The sequence below is a fragment of the Triticum dicoccoides genome, chromosome 2B (genome assembly GCF_002162155.2).
Source record: "Triticum dicoccoides isolate Atlit2015 ecotype Zavitan chromosome 2B, WEW_v2.0, whole genome shotgun sequence".
In the NCBI taxonomy this organism is placed as follows: Eukaryota; Viridiplantae; Streptophyta; class Magnoliopsida; order Poales; family Poaceae; genus Triticum; species Triticum dicoccoides.
Window position 1 is genome coordinate 241,680,197 of NC_041383.1, and position 12,968 is coordinate 241,693,164.

The window sequence follows — 12,968 nt, forward strand, 5'->3', positions numbered from 1 at the left end:
AATGATAAAGATAAAAGTGTGATGATGATACGATACTTGGGCACCTCAACCAAGCTCGGCAGTTGCCGAGGGGAGTGCCCATACCCATGTATTATGTCTATTTCTTCGAAGGTGGTGATGATGGAGTTGCTGAGACGTAGTGTCGCACATCGAGTGTAGTAGATGCTCCAACTTGCGAATAATGCCCTTGAGTGCAGTGATATGCTCTTGCAACAAAATATTTTCACGTGTGAGATACTTGTTTTGTATGAGAACTATTTCAATCATCTTGAAAGCTTTAATTTCATTAGAGGTGAGATGATTGTAAGGTTGAAAGATGCCTTCTTCTTCTACTATCGGGAATTGCTCTTCTGCGGCTTTCTTGATCTTGTCACCTTCCTTGATTTCCCCGAGTTCTTCTCGCTTCGTCTCTATCTTCATTACCCAAGCATCGTCACCCACGTTGTTGAAGGAGGGGGACGACATGATGTCTGACCTTGAGAAACTCTGGCAGAAAAAAGCTCAAAACAAAAACAGAGGATTTCATCATGGTACGGTGGTCAAAACCTTTGGAAGATTATATAATGAATTTTTACCGACCAAAAGATTTGTGCAAGAAAACAGAGTCCGGAGGGCACACAAGGTGTCCACGAGGCAGGGGTGATAACCCACAAGTATAGGGGATCGCAACAGTTTTCGAGTAGAGTATTCATCCCAAATTTATTGATTCAACACAAGGGAAGCGAAAGAATATTCTCAAGTATTGGCAGTTGAGTTGTCAATTCAACCACACCTGGATAACTTAATATCTGCAGCAAAGTATTTAGTAGCAAAGTAGTATGGAAGTAATGGTAACAGTGGCAAAAGTAACAGTAGCAGTTTTGTAGTAATTGTAACAGTGGCAACGGTAAAGTAACTAAGCAAAGATCAATATGTGAAAAGCTCGTATGCGTTGGATCAGTGATGGATAATTATGTTGGATGTGATTCCTCATGCAATAGTTATAACATAGGGTGACATAGAGCTAGCTCCAATTCATCAATGTAATGTAGGCATGTATTCCGAATATAGTCATACGTGCTTATGGAAAAGAACTTGCATGACATCTTTTGTCTTACCCTCCCGTGGCAGCGGGGTCCTATTGGAAATTAAGGGATATTAAGACCTCCTTTTAATAGAGTACATGACCAAAGCATTAACACTTAGTGAATACATGAACTCCTCAAACTACGGTCATCACCGAGAGTGGTCCCGATTATTGTCACTTCGGGGTTGCCGGATCATAACACATAGTAGGTGACTATTGACTTGCAAGATAGGATCAATAACTCGCATATATTCATGAAAACATAATAGGTTCAGATCTGAAATCATGGCACTCGGACCCTAGTGACAAGCATTAAGCATAGCAAAGTCATAGCAACATCAGTCTCAGAACATATTGGATACTAGGGATTAAACCCTAACAAAACTAACTCGATTACATGGTAAATCTCATCCAACCCATCACCATCCAGCAAGCCTACGATGGAATTACTCACGCACGATGGTGAGCATCATGAAACTGGTGATGGAGGATGGTTGATGATGACGACGGCGACGGATTCCCCTCTCCGGAGCGCCGAACGGACTCCAGATCAGCCCTCCCGAGAGAGATTAGGGCTTGGCGGCGGCTCCGTAAAACGCAATGAATCCTTCTCTCTGATTTTTTTTCTCCCCGAACGTGAATATATGGAGTTGGAGTGGAGGTCGGTGGAGCACCAGGGGCCCACGAGGCAAGGGGGCGCGCCCCCACCCTCATGGATAGGGTGTGGCCCCCCTGGCCTTGATTCTTTCACCAATATTTTTTATTAATTCCAAAAAGTTGCTCCGTGGATTTCCAGGTCATTCCGAGAACTTTTATTTCTGCACAAAAATAAGACCATGACAATTCTGCTGAAAACAACATCAGTCCTGGTTAGTTCCATTCAAATCATGAAAGTTAGAGTCCAAAACAAGGCCAAAAGTGTTTGGAAAAGTAGATACGACAGAGACGTATCAACTCCCCCAAGCTTAAACCTTTGCTTGTCCTCAAGCAATTCAGTTGACAAACTGAAAGTGATAAAGAAAAACTTTTACAAACTCTGTTTGCTCTTGTTGTTGCAAATATGTAAAGCGAGCATTCAATTTTTCAGCAAAGATTATGAACTAACCATATTCACAATAACACTTAGGTCTCATGTTTACTCATATCAATGACATAATCAACTAGCGAGCAATTTAAACCTACAATGATGCTGGGAGACTCGCCCTCCCGAAGCTCCCTCGATTTTTCACTGTTTTGACCGTTCGGTCGCTCCTGGTCGGGTCAACGCACTTATGTGGACCGTTTATTTTTTACTTGTTGTTTTGACCGAGCAATGTTTCATGGCTTTGGATGACTGGTGGGCTCGTCGATATCTTCTATCGGCTGGGTTCTATTTTTTGGGTGACCCGCTCCTGGCGCGTCGCGTGTCTCGATCCGCGCTGACCGCGTCGTGCGTCGTGGGGCATGCAGAGTGGTTAGACTAGCCACAGTGAGAGTAACTTCAGCAGTAACATCGAGTCCAATTCAGCAAATTTGCTTATGTGGCAATGAGTTAATGAGAAGAGAGGTGGTTACAGTAGCTTAGCTAGTTACTGCTAGGGATTTGTGTATATTACTAGTGTATGTTACTATGCATTGTGGCTAGTCTTAGCATCGGGCGCACGTCGTGAGTCATGGGGGTCGCAGAGGGGTCGGCCGGCGCAAGCGCACCTAGTTTGTATGCCCTCGTTTGTGTTCCAGTGATGCCAGGTGGGCCGATGCTGCTCCTGGTCCCATTCGTCGGCTGCGCTGGTTGCACGCCTCACGGGTGGTCGCGTGCGAGTCGTGGGGTAGCGGCGTTGTTCAGTTGGTGGGTCGGATGGACTGACGGATTCACACCCGCAGATACCTTTGCTCTGACCATGACGGATGGCCCGGTTTGGCGACTTGGTCCCACACATTGGTGGGGTTACCTAGGTTGGGTTAGTTTGGGAAGGTGCGAGAGCGCTTTGGGCGAAGGCGCGTGTCCCGCGCCGCGCGCGGCGTGCGTGCTGCGGCCGCGCACATGGTGGGACTAGATTTCGAGATGAAAATTTACATGCCGTCACCAAACTCTCCTCTCCCCCAATCCCCACAGCCGCCACACCGGTCCTCCTCCCACCTCCCTTCTCGCCGTCGTGAGTCGTGACCCTCCGTTCTCTTCTCCTACACCGCTCCTTCACGTCGGCATGTTCGCACCTAGCACCTCGTCCACCCCCAATCATCTTTGTTGCGCAAGACCGCAGAAGGACGAACGGCGGCGGTCCGAGCGCCGCCTCCTTCGCCAGCGGCAACGGTGAACACGGGAGCAGCGGCCCCGTTCGCCCGTTCCAAGGTGAGGAACGGACCCCCTCGACCTGTCCTCTGCGGCGCCGCTCCCCTTCCTCCGTTTCCTTGATCGCCGGCGGTGGGAGGATACCCGGGGGAACAGAGGAGGGAGTTGGACAATGGGGTGAAGAGGCGCAAGTCAAGCAGGAGGTGGGCATCACCGGAGGAGCACAACCGCATGGGGAGCGGAGGAGGTCGATGCAGGGGGCTCAATAGGATGGTTAGAGAGCGCGCAGCATCTTGTGAGACAAGTCGTCTGCTAAGCAGAGGATGCAGCAGCGCTGGCTCCTCCTCTCCCCACGCTATCGCCTTCCTGCGTCGTCATTGCCGCCACGGCCTTGCTCGCCATCGACCTCCCCGAGTGCTTCTCTCCGCTACATCCCCCTTTCCACGAGTTCTTGCCTTCAATGCTAAGGTGAAATGGCTCCTTCCGTATTTGCCTGTAAGCTATTCGATGAAATGCTTGCGTCACAACGAGTTCTTTTTCTTCAGTTTATTCTTCCTGCTGCTAGGTCTTAGTTCTCTCATTGACCTTGCCTGATTTTCTCGTGGGTCTTGCATTTGAAGCTCACGTGAATGGCCTTTCCTTTATCTTATCTATATTATAGTACTGTTTAATGAAATGTTATGCCCGAACGAGTTCTTTCCTATGGAAATCATGGGATATGATAGGGGCTGTGAGGATGTTGTTTAGTGTGAACTGCATCTTTTTTGTTGGTGGTGGAGTTCTTTGAGCATTGCTTAACTTGAATGATACAACTACTCAGCTGGGTGGCCTGAGAGCATCGGGGTTAGGCCTCCAAATGGCTCTTTTTGGTTGCGATGGGGTGAGATGCAGGTGAGGGTGAGGAGGCCAACGACAGGGTGAAGCAGCAGCCCAGCGAGTACTGCGAGCAGCATGACGTTTTGCATGTTCTCTTTCCTTGTTCTTCTTGTGGCTTTTTTCTTCATCTCATCATTGACCAATTCATTGTTTATGTGTGTATCTATTCTCTCCTTTTTTTATTCGCATGAACTGATGTGCGTACAAGGTAAGCTTATTCTTCTCTCCAGATTTCATGGATGAGTTAATGGTCTTGGTTATATGGTTTATTCAGTCCACCTAAAGGAACAAAGTTTGCACCCTTTGACTGGTTTTATTCGAAAATTTTACAGAAAAAATTATGTCGTGATCTCTCTACTTCCACATGACCGTTGTTGGTCCAAGTAGCATATTGTTGTCTCATGTCTGTTGCGGTTTGTAGCTTAGATTTTTAAGACTGGGCACTGTAGTGTTGTCTGTTATGGCTGATTGATAAAATGTGTATGTTCTTTCTCAGTAGGTACATATGCAAATTTATCTTTTTGTTGGTTGTTTTTTGCTTCTTGCAGCATCCCGGGTACATATGTGAGGCTATGGGAATCCTTTTTTCGTGTGATGATGAGAGGAATATGACAGGCGAAACAACCAATTGTACCATGTGAACACAATTGCTGGTACGTTTCGAAGTTTTCTTCCCAGGGTGGCATATTAATTATTTGGTCCTGCACACCCTAATTAGGATTGATATTTCATTTTTTTGTTCACCTTTTAGGTGTACATTTTTGCTTCGCCTGCTGTATATTTTCTTGAAGTAAACACTTTATTATCTCTTTTACAGTAAAAAAATGAATGCTTGCAATATATAGCTGCTAATCTGATATTCTACTTTATTTTTAGGGGGATAAGCTGGTCAATGCGCCAAAATCTGAAAGAAAGCGACTAAAATCAACATTTGAAGGTACAGCCTGTGTTATGTTACTACAGAAATTAATGGTGTGGTCTGTTATTGGGAATCATGAGTTTCCTGACAATGAGGCCCATTAGTTAAAATCTATTGTGCTAGGATCTTTGCTTCGCATCCCATATGTGCCAAGTTACTGGTAGAACTGTGCATCGAATTTATTGTGCTGGGATCTTTGCTTCGCATCCCATATGTGCAAGTACGCGAGCGAGACTGGCTTGGCTCTAACCATGATGATTTTCTTTTCTTGGCAGATGTTCAAAATCAAATAGGATGGCTACCTGAAGTACGATCCTCAGAAATCATAAGAAGCAGCAGTTATTGGTACTTGCTCACACTCATTTCTCATGTTGATGCTCAGGCAAAACCTCGCGAAGCTTTGGCACACACTTGCTTGTAATCAGGGGTTGCTTAATTTTATCTTTCTAATTCTTTTGAGAAATAGTGAAATACCATATCAATATTATTTGTGATGACTTGTCGGTCATAATTTCCAATCATGTAATATCCCATCATATTATTAGTATTAGGCGTTAACCAGATACTAATCTTCGGTTGGTTGTGAATGTAAGTTTGTGTTCTCCTTTGTTTTTGTCTGGTTATGCTATGAAAAGAAGAGTAAATATTTGTTTTGTGATGGTGAGTTGTTAGTTCTGTATGATTTCAGAGCACATTGTCATGGGTTAGCATGAACAGAGTCATAACCATGTCTGCTGAAAATAATTTAGTAAGTGTGGTTTCCATCATTATATGAGTTAGAACCTTACTATACACACGATAGTACATAGACGATTTTTGAATGATGCTGAAGATCGCACAATCTGATGCATGCAGCAGCACTGCTCCATCGTTTGATATAAGTGTTGGTTGCATGTCGTGTGTGTACTGTCGTCTGCACAGCAATTTCATATTGGTTATAGGAGTTGGATGTAGGTATTAACATTATTTAGGGAAAAGGGTAGCATAGAATTAGTTAGTGTAGTTCTTAGTTGGACTATGAGAAGATCAGCAGGTGCAATAAACTCTATAGCTTTCTTCCTCTACTATTCAAACCATATTCTTGCTATAATTTGTTCCGAGCTCCCAATTTCTGCATAAGTCTACTGGTCCTGATTGCTAACATTGTGTATGTATGTTGTGCTTTTCTACTCCTTAGGTACATAAATGAACAGAAGGTTTTGAGTACTAAATAGAAACGCTTGGATCTGGGTCAGCCGGGATCCGGTTGATGCTGCCATGGAGGAGCTCTCCACCGGTAGAGTGGCAAGGGCGAGCGTGTGAGCCGCTGGTGGAGCTCGAGGTGCTGGGGCACGACGGCGGTGTGCTGGTTTGACGCCCGACTCTAGGACGTGATGGTCCGGTATGGCCGCCTCCACAGGGCCGGGGACAGGTGCGCGCGCTCGCCGCGGAGGGAACGAGAGCTGCCCCCACTCCTTTTGTTCCCCATCGTCGGCCTCTCCTCATCCTTGGCATCGTTGCTCGCGGAGGAGAGAGAGAAGGAGGCGGCGGCGACAAAAAGAATGAGGGGGTTAGGGGAGGAGGCAGGGATTGGGGGAGGTCGGGGGAAAGAGGAGGCTGGGGTTCCTAACATTGTGTATGTGTGTATTATTGGGGCTTTGCTACATCAGTAGGTTTGAATTGATGGCTAGAAATACAGAGTGCCATTTTGTCTTATGGAGTGATAATTAAGCAGCCATACATAGCTGCAAAAAGGATTGCTCAAATGAAACAAGTTGCTAATTTTATATCTTTGACACTCATGGAAAAGGTGCATGCCAATCCTAATTATAATTGTATCACATATATGGAACTGCATTAGACGAATGGTGTTAACAGGATGACAAATTTCAGTCACAGAACTGAATGTTCCTTTTCTCGATGTATATGTGTCATACAGAATTCAGAAAAATTGTTGGATATTACCGTTCATATATTTACTATTTAGAATTGAGATATCCAATCATGTTAGGATATGATATGGTCTTTTTCCAGGGGCTCTAAGTATTATGAACGTGCATATAGCTAACACCTAACACACATTCCTTTCCTTATACTCCTTCCATTTCATTTTAGTCTGCATATAAGATTTGGTCAAAGTCAAACTTTGTTAACTTTGACTAAGTTTATAGAATAATATATCAAGATTCATAATATGAAATCAATATTGTTAGATGCATCATGAAAATTTTCATACCATATAGCTTTAGTATTGTAGATGTTGATATTTTTTTCTATAAAGTTGGTCAAACTTTACAAAGTTTGACTTTGACCAAATCTTATATGCAGACTAAAAAAAATGAAGGGAGTACATACAATTATAAGGCAGTTACAAGCTAGCTGGACATGCGTCGCAAAGTGCTTGCATTTCAATTTATGTAGGAAGAGGAGCATCAGTACCTTCTTCTCCTGCCCTGTATATGTAGCGTCTTCGTTCCAAGCAATTAGTATATGGTATTAGAGATTCTTATGATAATACATTTGTTTGAAACTTGCTGGATTCCTACCATCTCTATATAATTACAACAAAACCAACAGGTCAGAGTGACGTGTCTCTTAGTGCCACCGATTGGGTACAAATGAAGCCCCTCATCCCAGAGGCTCATTGTTTCTACCTCAAACTAATCCCTTGGCCTCCTTCTAAATTATTGATATGTGTGTTGCTTCATCTATTTATCTTGAGGTCACATATTATCCAATTCCTTGTTATTATTGTTAAAGAATTAGCGTAACATCATACATAGATTGACACTGAATATGTCTCTGCAAAATGCAACTATTTTCATCGACAACATGGCTTTAGCGGGTCTCTGCGCCATTTGGCGCAACGGGTCAACTAGTAATAATAAATCACGAATGACAACACTTTCTCAAAACAATCATAATATGATATAACAAGATGGTATCTCACTAGCCCTTTCTGAGATTGCAAAACATAAATGCAGAGCACCTATGAAGATCAAGGACTGACTAAATATTGTAATTCATGGTAAAAGAGATCCAGTCATACTCATACTCAATATAAATTAATAGCAATATATGCAAATGACAGCGGTGCTCTCCAGCGGGTGCCTTTTAATAAGAGGATGATGACTCAACATAAAAGTAAAAAAGATAGGCCCTTCGCAGAGGGAAGTAGGGATTTGTAGAGGTGCCAGAGCTCGATTTTGAAATAGAGATAAATAATATTTTGAGCGGTATACTTTCATTGTCAACATAACAACCAAGAGATCTCGATATCTTCCATGCTACACACATTATAGGCGGTTCCCAAATAGAATAGTAAAGTTTATACTCCCCCACGACCAACAATCATCAATCCATGGCCTGCCCGAAACAATGGGTCCCTCCAACTAATAACAATCCCGGGGGAGTTTTATTTGCAATTATTTTGATTTTATTTGAGCATGGGACTGGGCATCCTGGTGACCAGCCATTTTCTCGTGAGTGAGGAGCGGAGTCCACTCCTCTTGAGAATAACCCACCTAACATGGAAGATATAGACAACCCTAGTTGATACATGAGCTGTTCGAGTATACAAAACAGAATTTCATTTGAAGGTTTGGAGTTTGGCACATACAAATTTACTTGGAACGACAGGTAGAGATACCGCATATAGGAAGGTATGGTGGACTCATATGGAATAACTTTGGAGTTTATGGATTTTGGATGCACAAGCAGTATTCCCGCTTAGTACATGTGAAGGATAGAAAAAGATTGGGAAACGACCAACTAGAGAGCGACAATAGTCATGAACATGCATTAAAATTAATAGACATTGAGTGCAAGCATGAGTAGGATATAATCCACCACGAACATAAATATCATGGAGGCTATGTTGCTTTTATTTCAACTACATGCGTGAACATGTGCCAAGTCAAGTCACTCGAATCATTCAAAGGAGGATACCACCCTATCATACCACATCACAACCATTTTAATAGCATGTTGGCACGCAAGGTAAACCATTATAAACTCCTAGCTAATTAAGCATGGCATAAGCAACTATAATCTCTAATTGTCATTGCAAACATGTTTATTCATAATAGGCTGAATCAGGAACGATGAACTAATCATATTTACAAAAACAAGATAGGTCGAGTTCATACCAGCTTCTCTCATCTCAATCATTTCATCATATATCGTCATTATTGCCTTTCACTTGCACGATCGAACGGTGTTGATAATAATAATAGTGCACATGCATTGGACTAAGATGGAATCTGCAAGCATTCAGTTCAAGGGAGAAGACAAGGTAATATGGGCTCTTGGTTAAATCAACAATAATGCATATGAGATCCACTCAACATTTTCATCGTGGTCTTCTTCTCTCGACCCCCAAAGAAAAGAAAAGAAATAAAAGTATTTACACGGGAAAGCTCCCAACAAGCAAAAGAAGAACGAGAAATCTTTTTGAGTTTTCTTTTAATTACTACTACTACAGGCATGGAAAGTAAACTAGCTAAAAGCTACAACTATTTTTTTGGTTTTTTCTTAAGGTTATTCAAACACACAAGAAGAAAACAAGAAAAAGAAAATAAACTAGCATGGATAGTACAATGAAAAAGTAAGAGTACCGACAACTAGAATGAGTGTGTGATCATGAATGTAATGTCGGTGAGAAACACGTACTCCCCCAAGCTTAGGATTTTGGCCTAAGTTGGTCTATGTCCATGGATCAAAGTTGTAGCTGGGGTTGTACCGAGGAGTGTCATCCGAGTGCCACTGGCTGGCGATCTCCTTCGGATCCCACTGATAAAAGGACTGTCGATAAGGGTCAAGTGGTGGTTCCGGCTCAGGCCCTGGAGCTGGTGTCTGGCTTCAGTATGCGTGAACGGCCTCCGGCAAGATGAGGTACGTGCCTGAAGATAAGTCAAACAAAGAGGGTGCGGGCAAGATAATAGTGTCACTGTGAGTTTTATTAAATCTCAAATTATACTTAAGCATCATCTCATCATTTTTAATAATAAATTCATGTGCTACCATACTCTTATAATCTAGAAAAATAGGGGGCAGCAACTTTTCCTCTTTCTCATAATGCCTAATAGGTATTCTAAAGTGTTTAGTAAGGCGTGAAGCAAAGATGCCTCCAAAGACGGGACCCTTTGTACGATTCCGACTTAATCGTTTAGCAATAACAGCGCCTAAACTAACAGTGTTATCGCGAAACAAAGCATGGCACAAAATAACAATATCAGGGGCACTAAGGTTTCCGTAGTTCCCACGACTAATTAAGCATCTACTAGCAAATATTGCAAAGTAACGTAGAACAGGAAAGTGTATGCTAGTAATTCTTGCATCAGAAACCTTCCTCGTTTCCCATACAGTAATCATATCGATGAATCCATCCACATCACTACGATGGGGTTCCTCTATGTTGCCCTCGAGGGGTATCTTGCAAACCCCACAGAAATCATATAGTGACATCTCCCTAACCTCATCATATAAATGAAACCCCACTGAAGGTGGTGATTTCTTAGCATGAAAGTAATAATTTTGCACGAAAGTATTAGTGAGTACGAGATACTGATCGAGATGGTCGTGGAGGAAGTCGGTGAGACCTGCATTATCAGCCAAATAATAAAAATCATCATGAATCCCGGCTGCTCTCAAGAACTCATCACAAGGCCATTCACACGGCCGAACCTCCGTGACGCGAGGGAGATTATATTTGGGCTTTCTATTCTCCTTATTTTGTTTATCCTTCGAGCTTTGGATAGAAGACCCCCTCAAAAATCTCTTCATCACTTTAAAAATTTCTGAAATTTTGTTAACTCAAAATAAAAGTGAACCAAACTCAACAAAATTGATAGCAACTACTCCCATAAGTGCCTAGAGACTATATCATGCATTAGAACTACTTGGGACCAAATAAATTTGACATGCAAGCTCAAGAACAGGGTCGCCTAGGCAGTAAAAATTTGCAATGAATAAAGCACTAGAACAAAAACTAATTGGACCATTGGAGGAGTCACATACCAAAGAACAATCCCCCAAAGCAGTTTTGTGAGTGGAGCTTTGAGCAAGGAGAACAAAAATGGCAGCAAGATGAGCTAGAACTCGTGCTTGAGATGGTTGGTGATTTTTATGGGAGGAAGAAGAAGTGTATGGGTGCTGGAATGAGTGGAGGGGGGCACCAGGGGCCCATGAGGCTGGGGGCGCACCCCAGGGGGGGTGGGTGCGCCCTGGACCCTCGTGGGCAGGTGCTGGCTCCCCCTGATGTGTTCTTAGTGCCAGATATTCTCAAATATTTTAGAAAAAAACATATTTCATTTTCAGGGCATTTGGAGAACTTCTATTTTTGGGGTAATTTTTTATTGCATGGATAATTTAGAAAACAGACAGAAAATACTATTTTTGCTTTATTTAATCAAAATATCAGAAGGTAAAAGGAGGATACAGAGAGTTGTGCTTTATAACTTCATCCATCTCATGCTCATCAAAAGGAATCCACTAACAAGGTTGATCAAGTCTTGTTAACGAACTCATTCCGAATCGCATGTAACCGGAGAATTTACGAATAACACTAGGTTACCTCAATGGGGATATGTACATCCCCAATAATAAGAATATCATATTTCTTCTTGACAGTAGGAAGAGGAAATTCAAAACCTCCAATAATAATAGTTGGGATTTTCCCAATAGAATTGATACTGTGAACTTGAGGTTGTTTCCACGGAAAGTGTACCGTATGCTTGTTACCATTAACATGAAAAGTGACATTGCCTTTGTTGCAATCAATGACAGCCCCTGCAGTATTCAAAAAGGGTCTACCAAGGATAATCGACATACTATCATCCTCGGGAATATCAAGAATAACAAAGTCCGTTAAGATAGTAACGTTTGCAACCACAACATGCACATCCTCACAAATACCGACAGGTATAGCAGTTGATTTATCAGCCATTTGCAAAGATATTTTAGTAGGTGTCAGCTTATTCAATTCAAGTCTACGATATAACGAGAGAGGCATAACACTAACACCGGCTCCAAGATCACATAAAGCAGTTTTAACATAGTTTCTTTTAATGGAGCATGGTATAGTTGGTACTCCTGGATCTCCTAGTTTCTTGGGTATTCCACCCTTCAAAGTATAATTAGCAAGCATGGTGGAAATTTCAGCTTCCGGTATCTTTCTTTTATTTGTAACAATATCTTTCATGTACTCCTTCCGTCCCATAATGTAAGACGTTTTTTGGCACTAGACTAGTTTAAAAAACATCTTACATTATGAAACGGAGGGAGTACTTAGCATAAGGATTAATTGTAAGCATATCAGTCAAACGCATACGCAAAAAGATAGGTCTAATAATTTCAGCAAAGCACTCAAAATCCTCATCATCCTTTTTCTTGGATGGTTTAGGAGGAAAAGGCATGGGTTTCTGAACCCATGGTTCTCTTTCTTTACTGTGCTTCCTAGCAACGAAGTCTCTCTTATCGTAATGTTGATTCTTTGATTGTGGGTTATCAAGATCAACAGCAGGTTCAATCTCTACATCATTATTATTGCTAGGTTGAGCATCAACATGAACATCATCATTAACATTATCACTAGGTTCATGTTCATCACTAGATTGTGTTTCAGCATCAGGAATAGAAATATCATTGGGATTCTCAGGTGTGTCAACAACATGTCCACTAGAAGCATGCAAAGTCCTATCATTTTTCTTTTTCTTCTTTTTAGAAGGACTTGGTGCATCAACATTATTTCTCTGAGAATCTTGCTCAATTCTTTTAGGGTGGCCCTCAGGATACAAAGGTTCCTGAGTCATTTTACCCCCTCTAGTCATAATTCTAACAGCATTATCATTTTTCTT

The 12,968-nt window shown here is 42.3% G+C and overlaps 1 long non-coding RNA gene across 3 annotated transcripts; it reads left to right on the forward strand.

Annotated features, from left to right (window-relative positions):
* The first annotated feature begins 3,099 nt into the window (after positions 1–3,099).
* LOC119363307 lies at positions 3,100–6,899 on the forward strand. 3 transcript variants are annotated; one of them, XR_005173902.1, is made up of 5 exons: positions 3,100–3,806; positions 4,159–4,867; positions 5,091–5,151; positions 5,409–5,478; positions 6,311–6,899. It is a non-coding gene; the product is annotated as an uncharacterized LOC119363307 (long non-coding RNA). The 3 variants fall into 3 exon arrangements; XR_005173901.1 differs by having other exon boundaries at positions 3,108–3,806; positions 4,763–4,867; XR_005173900.1 differs by having other exon boundaries at positions 3,109–4,867.
* The last annotated feature ends 6,069 nt before the right edge of the window (positions 6,900–12,968 follow it).